The sequence below is a fragment of the Trifolium pratense genome, linkage group LG6, assembly GCF_020283565.1.
Source record: "Trifolium pratense cultivar HEN17-A07 linkage group LG6, ARS_RC_1.1, whole genome shotgun sequence".
In the NCBI taxonomy this organism is placed as follows: domain Eukaryota; kingdom Viridiplantae; phylum Streptophyta; class Magnoliopsida; order Fabales; family Fabaceae; genus Trifolium; species Trifolium pratense.
In genome coordinates this window covers 42,027,990-42,042,232 of record NC_060064.1, presented here as the reverse complement: position 1 = coordinate 42,042,232, position 14,243 = coordinate 42,027,990, and the positions used below count along the sequence as shown (strand labels likewise).

The 14,243-nt window shown below is 37.4% G+C and overlaps 2 long non-coding RNA genes across 4 annotated transcripts; both read right to left on the bottom strand.

The window, feature by feature from the left end:
- Window positions 1-5,748: 5,748 nt before the first annotated feature.
- Window positions 5,749-7,988, bottom strand: LOC123888525. Its single transcript, XR_006802144.1, has 3 exons — window positions 7,222-7,988; window positions 6,977-7,116; window positions 5,749-6,002 (listed from the first exon to the last, which is right to left on the bottom strand). It is a non-coding gene; the product is annotated as an uncharacterized LOC123888525 (long non-coding RNA).
- A 37-nt stretch (window positions 7,989-8,025) lies between these two features.
- Window positions 8,026-13,504, bottom strand: LOC123888526. Of its 3 annotated transcripts, none has more exons than XR_006802145.1 (3): window positions 12,738-13,504; window positions 12,493-12,632; window positions 8,026-11,518 (listed from the first exon to the last, which is right to left on the bottom strand). It is a non-coding gene; the product is annotated as an uncharacterized LOC123888526 (long non-coding RNA). The 3 variants fall into 3 exon arrangements; XR_006802147.1 differs by having other exon boundaries at window positions 8,026-11,510; XR_006802146.1 differs by lacking the exon at window positions 8,026-11,518 and having other exon boundaries at window positions 11,725-12,632.
- Between the last annotated feature and the right edge of the window lie 739 nt (window positions 13,505-14,243).

The following is a 14,243-nucleotide window of genomic DNA, read 5'->3' as shown; positions in this document are numbered from 1 at the left end:
TATTTCCGGAAGACGTGTCAGATGTACCGCCGAAAAGAGAAGTAGAGTTCACGGTCGATTTGGTACCTGGTACTAGTCCGATATCTATGGCACTGTATCGAATGTCAGCGTCAGAATTGAATGAGTTGAAGAAGCAACTAGAGGAACTACTTGAGAAGAAGTTTATTCGACCTAGTGTATCGCCGTGGGGTGCACCTGTGTTGTTGGTTAAGAAGAAAGAAGGGAGTATGAGGTTGTGTATTGACTACCGACAGTTGAACAAAGTGACGATCAAGAATAAGTATCCACTTCCGAGGATAGATGATTTAATGGATCAATTGGTTGGAGCTTGCGTGTTTAGTAAGATTGATTTGAGATCCGGATACCATCAGATTAGAGTGAAAACGGAAGATATACCAAAGACTGCTTTTAGGACGAGGTATGGTCATTATGAATATTCGGTGATGCCTTTTGGTGTGACCAATGCACTTGGTGTTTTTATGGAGTACATGAATAGGATTTTTCATTCATTCTTGGATAAGTTTGTAGTGGTATTCATCGATGATATTTTAGTTTACTCAAAGTCCGAAGAGGAACATAAGGAGCATTTACGGATTGTTTTACAAGTTTTGAAGGAGAAGAAGTTGTATGCCAAATTGTCGAAGTGTGAATTTTGGTTGAAAGAAGTAAGTTTTCTTGGTCATGTGATTTCAAGTGGAGGAATAGCGGTTGACCCAGCGAAAGTTGATGCCGTATTGCAATGGGGAACGCCGGAATCTGTTTCTGAGATAAGAAGTTTTCTTGGATTGGCCGGTTATTATAGGAGATTCATTGAAGGATTTTCGAAGTTGGCTTTGCCTTTGACGCAGTTGACTCGGAAGGATCAAGCGTTTGTTTGGGATGTGAAGTGTGAAGAAAGTTTTCAAGAGCTTAAGAAGAGGTTGACTACCGCGCCTGTGTTGATTTTACCGGATGCTAAGGAATCTTTCGTCGTGTATTGTGATGCTTCGAAGATGGGACTAGGAGGTGTGCTTATGCAAAAAGGTCAAGTGGTAGCGTATGCGTCGAAACAACTGAAGGTTCACGAGAGGAACTATCCGACACACGATCTTGAATTAGCCGCAGTTGTGTTTTCATTGAAGGTGTGGAGACATTACTTGTACGGATCGAAGTTTGAAGTCTTTAGTGATCACAAGAGTTTGAAGTATCTATTCGATCAAAAGGAGTTGAATATGAGACAAAGAAGATGGCTCGAATTTTTGAAGGACTATGACTTTGATTTGAGTTATCACCCCGGAAAAGCTAATGTGGTGGCCGATGCGTTGAGTAGGAAATCGTTGCACATGTCATCACTAATGGTGAAAGAGTTAGAGTTGATTGAAGAATTTCGAGACTTGAGTCTAGTATGTGAAGTGACTCCTAAGAGTGTGAAGTTGGGAATGTTGAAGTTGACGAATCCTTTTCTAGAGAATATCAAAGAATGTCAAAAGACGGATAAGAAGTTAATGGAGAAGTTGGCACTAGTAGTTGAGGAAGGAAAAGAAGCTAATTTCAAAGTTGACGAGAATGGAGTTGTGAGATTTCATGGAAGAGTGTGCGTGCCCGATGTGCCCGAGATGAAGAAGATGATTTTGGAAGAAGGTCATAGGAGTGGAATGAGTATTCACCCGGGAGTAACCAAGATGTATCAAGATTTGAAGAAGTTATTTTGGTGACCAGGAATGAAGAGGCAAATTTCTGAGTTTGTTTATGCTTGCCTAGTGTGTCAGAAGTCGAAGATTGAGCATCAGAAACCGTCTGGTTTGTTGCAACCTTTGTTTATCCCGGAATGGAAATGGGATAGTATTGCGATGGATTTTGTGGGAGGTTTACCCAAGACTACGAAAGGTTATGAAGTGATTTGGGTAGTGGTAGATCGTTTGACGAAGTGTGCGCATTTTATTGCTATTAAGAAAGGTACCTTGGTGCCTAAGTTGGCTGAGATCTATGTGGAGCAAATTGTGAAGTTGCATGGTATCCCGTCGAGTATTGTTTCGGATCGAGATCCGAGGTTCACTTCGAGATTTTGGGAAAGTTTACAAGAGGCTTCAGGGACTAAGTTGAGGTTGAGTTCGGCTTATCATCCTCAAACGGATGGCCAATCGGAAAGGACAATACAATCTTTGGAAGATTTGTTGAGGGCTTGTGTTTTGGAGCAAGGAGTAAGTTGGGATTCGTGTTTGCCGTTGATCGAGTTCACGTACAACAATAGTTTTCATTCGAGTATTGGAATGGCACCTTTTGAGGCTTTGTATGGAAGGAGGTGTAGAACACCGCTTTGTTGGTTTGAATCCGGAGAGAGTATGATTCTTGGTCCGGAGATTGTGCAAGAGACTACGGAAAAGATTAGAATGATTAGAGAGAAGATGAAAGCGTCTCAGAGTCGTCAAAAGAGTTATCATGACAAGAGGAGGAAGGACATTGAATTTCAAGAAGGTGATCATGTTTTCTTAAGAGTTACATCGACTACCGGAATTGGACGTGCTTTGAAGTCGAGGAAGTTGACGTCGAAGTTTATTGGTCCTTATCAAATTTTGAAAAGAGTGGGGAAAGTGGCGTATAGGGTTGCTTTGCCGCCATCATTGGCGAATTTGCACGATGTGTTTCACGTGTCACAATTGAGGAAGTATGTAAGAGACCCGTCACATGTGATTGAGTCAGATGATGTTCAAGTGAGGGATGACTTAACGGTCGAGGCTGTGCCTTTGAGGATCGAAGGTAGAGAAGTGAAGAGGTTGAGAAACAAGGATATCGCCTCGGTGAAGGTGGTATGGGGAGGACCCGCTGGTGAGAATGCGACTTGGGAATTGGAGAGCAAGATGATGAGTTCGTATCCAGAGTTATTTCCAGGTAATTTTCGAGGGCGAAAATTCTTAAGGAGGGTAGAGTTGTAACGACCCAATTTTCAAATTAATAATTTTTATGTGTTAAAATATTTTATTAACGTAGAATTTTAATTAAGTTAATAACTTGAGTTATTTATCGAATACTTTAGTTATTAAGCGAGTAGAGTTAGTTAACGTGTTATTGGGCCAAGTCAATGGGCTTGAGGCCCAATGGGCCTTGTGAGCATGAGTGGGGCGGCCATATGGCCAAGTCATGAGAGAACATTTCATTTGTTCTTGTTCTTGACAAGTTGAAGAGAGAAGAGAGCTCAAGAGCTAGGGCAAGAAGAAAGGGAGAGATTCAAGATCATTCATCGAGTTTTCTTCGAATCCAGGTATGAGAGTAGGCTCCATAGTCGTGGGTGATTCGAGGAAGGGGAGAATGTCGATTTCTCCTTACCCGAACTTCCTCCACCCCATTTTCGTTTTAGCTTAGAACGGATTTTCTTGATGGAAATCGTTCCTAAGGTTCTTAATATGTTTAACATGCTTTTAACATGATTAATGAACGGATTTAATGATTAAAAAATGAGTTTATGAAAGATTAAACTCAAGAACTTTGTGTTCTTGAGAGTTTTGATGAAAAAGTGTTCAATCTTTACTTTTTCGATGTTTATGATGTAGATCTGAGAAATGGACTGTCCTTTTGTGTTCATCCATGTTTGTTATGCTTGAATACAAACTCTTTTGGGATTTATAACATGAAAAATGGGATTTTTGGGCGTTTTTGTGTAGAAAACGCATGTTTTTCCGCCTCAGGCGCAATAATTTCCGCCTGAAACGGCAGAGCAGTGAGCAGCCAGCCTTTCAGATGTTTTTACGCCTCAGGCGTAAACATTTCCGCCTCAAACGTAAACTTCCGCCCCAAACGTAAATATTTCCGCCCCAGGCGGAAATACTGCAGATTTCACCAATTTTTCATCTGCTATCTTCCTTTGCATGTATTTTCAATCAGTGTCTTATTCTTACATGATTGTTGATGCTTGTTGATGCTTGTTGATGCTTGTTGATGCTTATAACGATTGTTAATCATGTATGATGTTGTAAATGACGAATATTAAGGTTTTGTTAATCTTAATAATGACGTATGTTGGATAGTGTTCCACATAGTAAATGACGAGTTTTATGCTAAATAATTGTTGGTGAATTCATGAAAAACATATACATGCATTCATGAATTTTGTTGTTGTATATTGGATATTCCAATAAAGACGGATATCGGATTATATTTATCCGATAAAGACGAATATTAGAGGTGAGATACTCTAATAAAGACGAAACGGTACCACATGCATTAGATATGTCTAGGATGACATTGCATGAAGTTGACGCATTAGAATGCATTAGGATATGTGTACATTTATGTGATAAGTGATATGTGACACATACTTGGATAATTGTGATAATTGATTGTGTGAGTATTCGATTATATGTGTTTATGTACTTATAATTGAATGGTAGATTGTTGATGGATATGGATGAATGTATGATAGATGCATGAATATTGAGAAGTGTTTAAGTACCGTTTTGCTTACACTTATATTTTGATTATGTGATCTAACTCTTGTGCTTTGTGTTATGTGCTGGACCGTTGGGGGTTCAGATTCTCAGGTTGAGGATCCCGATCAGAGTTAGAGGTTGCTCGTGCTCGTGTAGTGCGCTTTTTGGTGAGGAGTTTAGCTTAGACTACTCCTTTAGATATATTTTATATATCTTTTTGACGGGTTGTATAGAGTTGCTCTGATTAGGTGTAATACCGTGATGGGATATTCGCTTGATTTGTATTTAAGCCCGTGATGGCATATTTAACTTTGCTAATCCTATCTTTTGGGTTGTAAACATAATATCCTTTGTTGATATGGCCTAGAGCCTAGGGATATTGTGTGAACAATTATGACTATCGTATGATATGCACTATGATAAATATCGTTTTTAATTTCCGCTGTGCTAGCATGATTTTAATTATGCCGAGGTTTTGTATTATAACATGTGACGCCTGAGTTTTCTTAAGTGTTTTATTTATTTATATTCAATAAATACGCGTTAAGGGGTTTGGGTGTTACACCGGGGATGAAGAATTCTGGAAAGCTTGGTTTGAGGGGGCCATTTTTTTTCTTTAATTTTCACTTTTTTTTATATATATTATTTTACAATTTTCTTTTCGTTTGTGAATGTGATGTATGTGTTGAGAATAATATGCCCCAATATCTTTAGATTAAAAGGTTGAAACATTAAAATGAGATCTTCTAATAGTTTCCTTTTCATTTTTACTGGTGGCAGATTGTTGAGAAGCTAACAGGACCAGGGATGTCTGTATCGGAAGATTTTCTTGCTATAGCTAAAACAAAATTACAAGCGCTAGACAAAAAAGATGCAGAAAGGAAAAAGACAGTTGAGTTTAAAAATAGTTTAGAAGGAAAAGGTTGGTAAAAAACAATATGCCTTCATCTAAGGCCTTCATCTTTTCTACAATGTAAATAGTTATCCTTTAAGATTTTTTAATTATCTTTCCAATATTCTCTTAAATATTCGCCTTTAATTAGTTGACTTCAAGTTTCTACTGACGGATTTGAACTCAATTGTTTTTTTTTTTTTAGGAATAAATGTCATCAGAATACAATTAAGAAATGGCAGAATGAAATTGCATTTTAACTCAAGAATGCCCCATCTAATCTTCATGTTTAATCTTGTTCTTGCATTCACCATAATCGATTTATTTTATTCTTGATTCTTCTCGATCTACTTGGGTGTTAAATGTGAAAGGCTAGTTTATTTGATATGCGAGGAGAGTGGGAAGTTAAGTCTGAAAAGTTCAGCCTTAGGTTTTTGTAACACCCCAACTAAATTGTCTAGAATATTTAGTCGAGATATTAATAATTGAATCTGAGTACATTAAAATTTACAGAATAATTAATCGAATTACAAAATATCACGAGAATAATGTGATAATCAATACAACACAGTTGAAATGATGACTGAAATCTTAATAACAGATTAACAAAAAACAAAGAAGAAGACGATAGTCTTCTAATCCGATAATCCAAGCTCAACCTCGATCATCAGTTCCTGCCTGGTCCTTGCTCCGATTAACCTGTTTACCTAAAAAAAATTGAGAGTCGTGGGATGAGACTATTAAGCCTCAGTGAGCTCCTACTACCCAACTACTGGTGACTACACTGGGGCAACTGAAACTAATAGTTTCTAACTTTAACCTAAACCTGAATATCTAATAGTCTAATCCTGACATAATCCTGAAGTTTTCATAATATGATAATAAAGCAATAAAGGTGTAACACACATAATAATTATCTTGTCAATTTTATCATAACAGGATCACCCCGGGGTAAGCCGGTCCCGGAGTTCCTGGCCTGGTATTACCGATAATAATGTACGTCGGAATACAACATGAGCTTACAGTTCTTATTACATGATTTTGGATTCTGAATGAATCCCCTGACATGGTACTAATGACCACGCTTCCTGATATTGGTACTAATGACCAAACATCCTGATAAATTCTGAAACATAATTCCTAATCTTGAATGGTTATCCTACCCAAAAGAAAGAAAACCTTCCCGGGGTAATTCTAACTGTCCTGATTCCTGAACCTAAGTTCCTGAGCGTGATAAACATTCTAATCACATAATATTATTACGCTGCTTACGAAATATTCCAGAATAGTCAGGGATATAAAAAGAGTGGATTCTTATTTAAAATGTTGATTCTACAGAGTCCTAATCTGATGCGCTCGCTTAGCGAACCAAGATGCTCGCTATGCGAGAATGCCAGTTCAATTCTCAGTTTTTACTTTTAAAAGAGTTTATCAGTTTCCACCTACAATCTCATTCATGTCCAGTCATAAGCAACTAAAATATTATTATATAATTAGAATGGAGATGGTTTTGGGATTAAATCTTCTCACACAATTATTTCCTAATTTTTCCTATTGTTGTCATGCATAATTTTGGGGAGACTAATTTCCTAACTAATACTAATGTTATCATACATATATTGAATTTAGGGAAACTAAAGGTGCTAACTAATCTAAAAGTTAAGCTTCTAAAGGAACCCACCTGAATTTGATGCTTTAACAGTACCATTGACACATCCGGAGTTTGCTGAAAAACAGAAATTGCAGCCACAACACTTCAAACCCGTAGCCCAAAATTCTGCATCAGACCCTGAACTTCAGATGCGTCTCTTGAACTCAATACTGCTCCAAAATTCATGAAATTGGCGTCAAAACGACCGTACATTCGTTAGCTAACCGTAGAAACAAACCCCATACGAAACAGATGTACAGAGAGTGAACAGTCACCGTTTTAGTGAGACCCTGTCCAGAAACACGATTTTTGCACAGCCATTCCAATTCCTCTTGTTTTCTTATTTCACCCATCAATTCTTAACTCCTCCCAAGTGCTCCAAGTTCAGTAATTAGGAACATGCAATTACACCAAGAAGGACTTAGAGTCTAACATAACCAAGAAAGAAAAGAAGATGAGTTTGATTCCTCTTACCTTAGATTCCTAGTAACCCAAAGGCTTGAACTTGAGTAGGATCTTTCACATGCAAATATGAATTTGAAGAAACTGAGTTTGGGGTTTAGGCTTGTTGTTTGGATTTCGACCAAATCAAAAGGAATAGGGAATAGAAGACTAAGATGAGTTTCTCTCGTGAACTTTAGTGAGGGAATTTAATTTAGGGTTCTGATGAAACAAAGGGGAAAGGAATAGGTTGAATTTCTCTCATACCTTGATTACCCAACAACATACAATGGTGGAAGGAAGCTTTAATGGACACATGCATAGTCTCATTGAAGAATTAGATGAACTTAACCAATGAGAGAGAGGATTTCGGCCAAGCTAAGGAAAAAGGGAAGATTGGAGTTTCAAACATCTTCTATTAATTTCTAAGATTAAGGGTTAATGTTTGATGCTACATGCAAAGCTTAAAACTTACACAAAGTGAGAAAGATGGAGTATGTATGGGTTGCTTGTTCTGTTTGTTTTTCTAGAGAGAAAGATGAAGATGAGTAGTTGAAGAGAGAGAGCACGTGAGCTTTGAAGGAAAAGAGGAGGAGATGAAACTGATTTATTCTCTTTCTTGACTTAACTTGTTATACTAGTGGTTGTCTAGTTTCAATAAAGGTGTGGGTCCATTATTTCTAGTGTTGGTGTTGTTGTTTTTGACGTGGGAGAAGAGAGAAAGTTTGCTGACAATTGATTTTCTATTTCTCTTGGCTTATTATAGGTGTGATCCTTCTATATCAATTGTCATTAATTACCATACAACCATCCATTTATTACTAGTTTGTCATCGTGCTTCTCTACTATTTTTCATTCTCAATTACTTAATTCCATTATATAGTCTTAATTAATAATACTCCTATTAATTAAGATCGGGATATTACAATCTACCCCCCTTAAAAGAATTTCGTCCCCGAAATTCGGATTCTTCTTCACTCAACACCAGGGTAACCGTCTACGTTCCCGTCCGATTCATGACATTGAATCCCCCTTAGGTACAATATCACAACTTTTTGGTGTGTGGTTATCCCATAACAGTCATTCCCGTTATCTTTTCGTAGTTCACAGGCTTATGAAATATTAGTCCTTTCATCTACACCCTTGACGTTAATACTGGAGTACACTTGCTGCTACAAGTTCACCATGCTAAACTTCTTAGTTGAACGGTGTTTTTCGAACACCGTCTCTTCTCTCAAGAGTACTTCGCTACTAACAATTCAAGGTTTGAGTGTGACAGTGTGCATACTTACTCATCAGACGCGCATTACTCATTTCACAGTCAATTACATCTCGTTGCTTGGAATGAAATTTCCTCTCTTGACGAGTTACCAAGATACAAGTCAAACTACTACCTACATCCTTAACCCATACTTGCTGCGCACTCTGATTCCGTCAACATACTTTCATTCAGTGAGAGGGTCAGTGAGTTAGACTTCACCTAGCTTCTCACCCTAGCAATCTTCGTTACGATTAATTTCTTTTTATTGCTTCCAGCAATAACTTTGTTACTCAACTGACTTCCTTAAGTCGGTATCTGGCCTAGTTGGGTACACACTAAGACATTGGGCATAGATTGACGTTATAAGGTTATCTGAAGGATATAAGCTTGAGTACTAAACTGACAAATCCAAAAATATTCATTCTCATGGTTATTCTCAATTACTTAATTTCGAACACTACAAGCGTCTAATATGTCATATGTACCACTAGATGACACATGTGTCGTTTAAATACTCCAGGATCGATTGAAATATAAAACGAGTGGAAGAGTGCCTAATTACTACATATCATTTTGCCAATAAGTTAAACTCATCTGCAAACGGACTCATAGTTCTTTGGGAAACTTTCCACCTACCATTCCAATCAATCCTAGCACAACACAAAGGATCTAGTTGTACATTTAACGTGTAGATGAGCTTGAGTTCGAATTTTCTCTTAAGCTAAGGGTTAGACTTGTTTGAAAATGTAACTGGTAAGCTAATGTGATGGAAATTTGACAAAACAGTCGGATTCTAAATCTGGATAGTTGGACACGAGTGATGGCATTTCATTACTCTACACGAGTAACTACAACCTATGCTGACTTGAACTGATTTTCGGTAACAGACTAGAGAGCTGAATCATTTTGGCCAAGATACTCAGAGTTTACACTGATCTAACATGGTTATAGAGAACAGAACTAAAAGGATCATATTCTTATTACTGCTTCTTAGTTTCACGGAATTGAGTGGTTCCAAATTAGTTACTATAAACATAACTGAAAGGTTGAAGACATTTGATATGGTTACTTAAGAGTGACGCTCTACCATATCTATTTGACTTACTGATATATCGAATTTGCATGTCACACGTGGCTGATATACATTAAGACACAAAAGTAATTATTTGTCTGATGCGTAAGCAGACAATTTATGGAAACATGCCTATTCTAGGTTTTCTAAGACTGGTTGATATGGAATCAAGCATTGTTCGATGCGACGAATTATACTGAGTTAGGGTCCACATGGATAGATAGATAATTGAAGATCCGACATCTACCGAGTTCGGACAACTTGGTTCACATTTAGGTTTTAGCTAACAAAATTTCAAATGAAGGGTTAACTACTTCTGTCGAGTCATTAGTCGATAGGTTTGAATACATGAAATGGTTTGGTGATTGACTGAGACTAATATTGATTTTGAGTTACTAGTTTAAGGACATTTGAATGATGACTTTTAGTTTACCTACATGGATAACGGGTATTGTTACGAGGGAGTTTCTGACTGTTATACTAGATAAGGCTAGACTTATTATAATGGTTTGGTATGATTACCAGTTACAAACTGAGAGGTTGAATTCTTTTTATTGAGGACAGTTAATGTTGACATTTTAGAGGGTAATCTAACAAGATGGTATCCGAAAAATAATGATATGTATATGTGGCTTAATTTGAATTTTCTAGTATAGGTGATTGGTTTTTTTTTTTATTACTCTAACAATATTGGATGAATTTCTTGGCTGCAATGGACGGTTAAGTATTTAGGAAGAGTTTCGGTCTACTGACTGATAGGTTTTACTTGGTTCAACATGCTTCTGGTACGTAGGTTCACAAGAGAGTTAGGTTACTTCTAGGTTCGGAAAAGTTTACCTGATACATAGTGTCAGTTGGATACTATTACGTACTACACACTTCGGTATAATGGTTTATCTACATTCCTCCGTGTGACAATTCTACCTTCGGTATACGCCGCTCGTGATTTACTACTTTGAGAGATTTTCTCATCCATCTATCTGCCTCATTACAAATCCGGATTTACAGCTAACATCGGGGTATCTTACTTCTATACCCAGTCTGAGTTCCACTTCGGTCAAGGCTTACGTTGATACTAAGGTTGTCTGTTTTCCCAGAATCCTACGAGTCTTTTGCTGATCAACTTCATTTGAGCGCGTCTGATTCATACCTATCCTGACATGACTCTTACTGCTGGCACGAAACCACTATTGTTCCAAAATACTACGCGCCACTTGTTGGTGCTATGCTACTTACTCCTGTGGCGTCAACAACTGCAGCTTCAACATCAGTTTCCAAAGAACTTGGTTCTTACTTTCGTCCGAGATTGCGCTTCTACTCTGTTCTTACTACTCGACGTCCTTGGTCCACTTCAGTTCTCAACCGTAATACCCTGCCTATCATGCACGATACTGAGTTGTACAGGCTCAGCACGCAATGATTTCAGCGTAAACAGTCCAGACTCCAAAGGGTCCGTACTACTTAGGAATGAATTCTAATGACTCATGGCAAGGTCCGATACTAGATCGACCTGCTCTGATACCAATTGTAACACCCCAACTAAATTGTCTAGAATATTTAGTCGAGATATTAATAATTGAATCTGAGTACATTAAAATTTACAGAATAATTAATCGAATTACAAATTATCACGAGAATAATGTGATAATCAATACAACACAGTTGAAATGATGACTGAAATCTTAATAACAGATTAACAAAAAACAAAGAAGAAGACGATAGTCTTCTAATCCGATAATCCAAGCTCAACCTCGATCATCAGTTCCTGCCTGGTCCTTGCTCCGATTAACCTATTTACCTAAAAAAAATTGAGAGTCGTGGGATGAGACTACTAAGCCTCAGTGAGCTCCTACTACCCAACTACTGGTGACTACACCGGGGCAACTGAAACTAATAGTTTCTAACTTTAACCTGAACCTAAATATCTAATAGTCTAATCCTGACATAATCCTGAAGTTTTCATAATATGATAATAAAGCAATAAAGGTGTAACACACATAATAATTATCTTGTCAATTTTATCATAACAGGATCACCCCGGGGTAAGCCGGTCCCGGAGTGCCTGGCCTGGTATTACCGATAATAATGTACGTCAGAATACAACATGAGCTTACAGTTCTTATTACATGATTTTGGATTCTGAATGAATCCCCTGACATGGTACTAATGACCACGCTTCCTGATATTGGTACTAATGACCAAACATCCTGATAAATTCTGAAACATAATTCCTAATCTTGAATGGTTATCCTACCCAAAAGAAAGAAAACCTTCCCGGGGTAATTCTAACTGTCCTGATTCCTGAACCTAAGTTCCTGAGTGTGATAAACATTCTAATCACATAATATTATTACGCTGCTTACGAAATATTCCAGAATAGTCAGGGATATAAAAAGAGTGGATTCTTATTTAAAATGTTGATTCTACAGAGTCCTAATCTGATGCGCTCGCTTAGCGAACCAAGATGCTCGCTATGCGAGAATGCCAGTTCAATTCTCAGTTTTTACTTCTAAAAGAGTTTATCAGTTTCCACCTACAATCCCATTCATGTCCAGTCATAAGCAACTAAAATATTATTATATAATTAGAATGGAGATGGTTTTGGGATTAAACCTTCTCACACAATTATTTCCTAATTTTTCCTATTGTTGTCATGCATAATTTTGGGGAGACTAATTTCCTAACTAATACTAATGTTATCATACATATATTGAATTTAGGGAAACTAAAGGTGCTAACTAATCTAAAAGTTAAGCTTCTAAAGGAACCCACCTGAATTTGATGCTTTAACAGTACCATTGACACATCCGGAGTTTGCTGAAAAACAGAAATTGCAGCCACAACACTTCAAACCCGTAGCCCAAAATTCTGCATCAGACCCTGAACTTCAGATGCGTCTCCTGAACTCAATACTGCTCCAAAATTCATGAAATTGGCGTCGAAACGACCGTACATTCGTTAGCTAACCGTAGAAACAAACCCCATACGAAACAGATGTACAGAGAGTGAACAGTCACCGTTTTAGTGAGACCCTGTCCAGAAACACGATTTTTGCACAGCCATTCCAATTCCTCTTGTTTTCTTATTTCACCCATCAATTCTTAACTCCTCCCAAGTGCTCCAAGTTCAGTAATTAGGAACATGCAATTACACCAAGAAGGACTTAGAGTCTAACATAACCAAGAAAGAAAAGAAGATGAGTTTGATTCCTCTTACCTTAGATTCCTAGTAACCCAAAGGCTTGAACTTGAGTAGGATCTTTCACATGCAAATATGAATTTGAAGAAACTGAGTTTGGGGTTTAGGCTTGTTGTTTGGATTTCGACCAAATCAAAAGGAATAGGGAATAGAAGACTAAGATGAGTTTCTCTCGTGAACTTTAGTGAGGGAATTTAATTTAGGGTTCTGATGAAACAAAGGGGAAAGGAATAGGTTGAATTTCTCTCATACCTTGATTACCCAACAACATACAATGGTGGAAGGAAGCTTTAATGGACACATGCATAGTCTCATTGAAGAATTAGATGAACTTAACCAATGAGAGAGAGGATTTCGGCCAAGCTAAGGAAAAAGGGAAGATTGGAGTTTCAAACATCTTCTATTAATTTCTAAGATTAAGGGTTAATGTTTGATGCTACATGCAAAGCTTAAAACTTACACAAAGTGAGAAAGATGGAGTATGTATGGGTTGCTTGTTCTGTTTGTTTTTCTAGAGAGAAAGATGAAGATGAGTAGTTGAAGAGAGAGAGCACGTGAGCTTTGAAGGAAAAGAGGAGGAGATGAAACTGATTTATTCTCTTTCTTGACTTAACTTGTTATACTAGTGGTTGTCTACTTTCAATAAAGGTGTGGGTCCATTATTTCTAGTGTTGGTGTTGTTGTTTTTGACGTGGGAGAAGAGAGAAAGTTTGCTGACAATTGATTTTCTATTTCTCTTGGCTTAGTATAGGTGTGATCCTTCTATTTATTACTGGTTTGTCATCGTGCTTCTCTACTATTTTTCATTCTCAATTACTTAATTCCATTATATAGTCTTAATTAATAATACTCCTATTAATTAAGATCGGGATATTACAGTTTTATTACCCCATCACACAACTTTTTTCTTACATTAATGATTTTAATACCAAAAAAACAAAATCTTAATTAATTTTGGCACCCATTAATTTTATAACTAACTACAATAATATGTCCCTAATCATGGGACCCATTTCTAATTATGCTTAATTGGTGAAAATCAATAACTTGCTCTCGTGCGTTTACGTAATGATACTGGAGTAAACTGCCAAATACCTTTCCTGAAATTTCAAAATTCGTCAAATATCCCCCGAAATTTGGAAATAGGTAAATACCCTCGTAAAATTATAAAACGTCAACCAAATTACCCCCTGACGTGGACTTTGACTGGTAGTGTCAGGGGGCAATTTGAATAGAGATGATAATTTGACCCATACCCGAAGGGTACCCGCAAAAATTACCCACAACGGGTAGGGTAAATACTCGCATTTTGGGTACGGGCACAG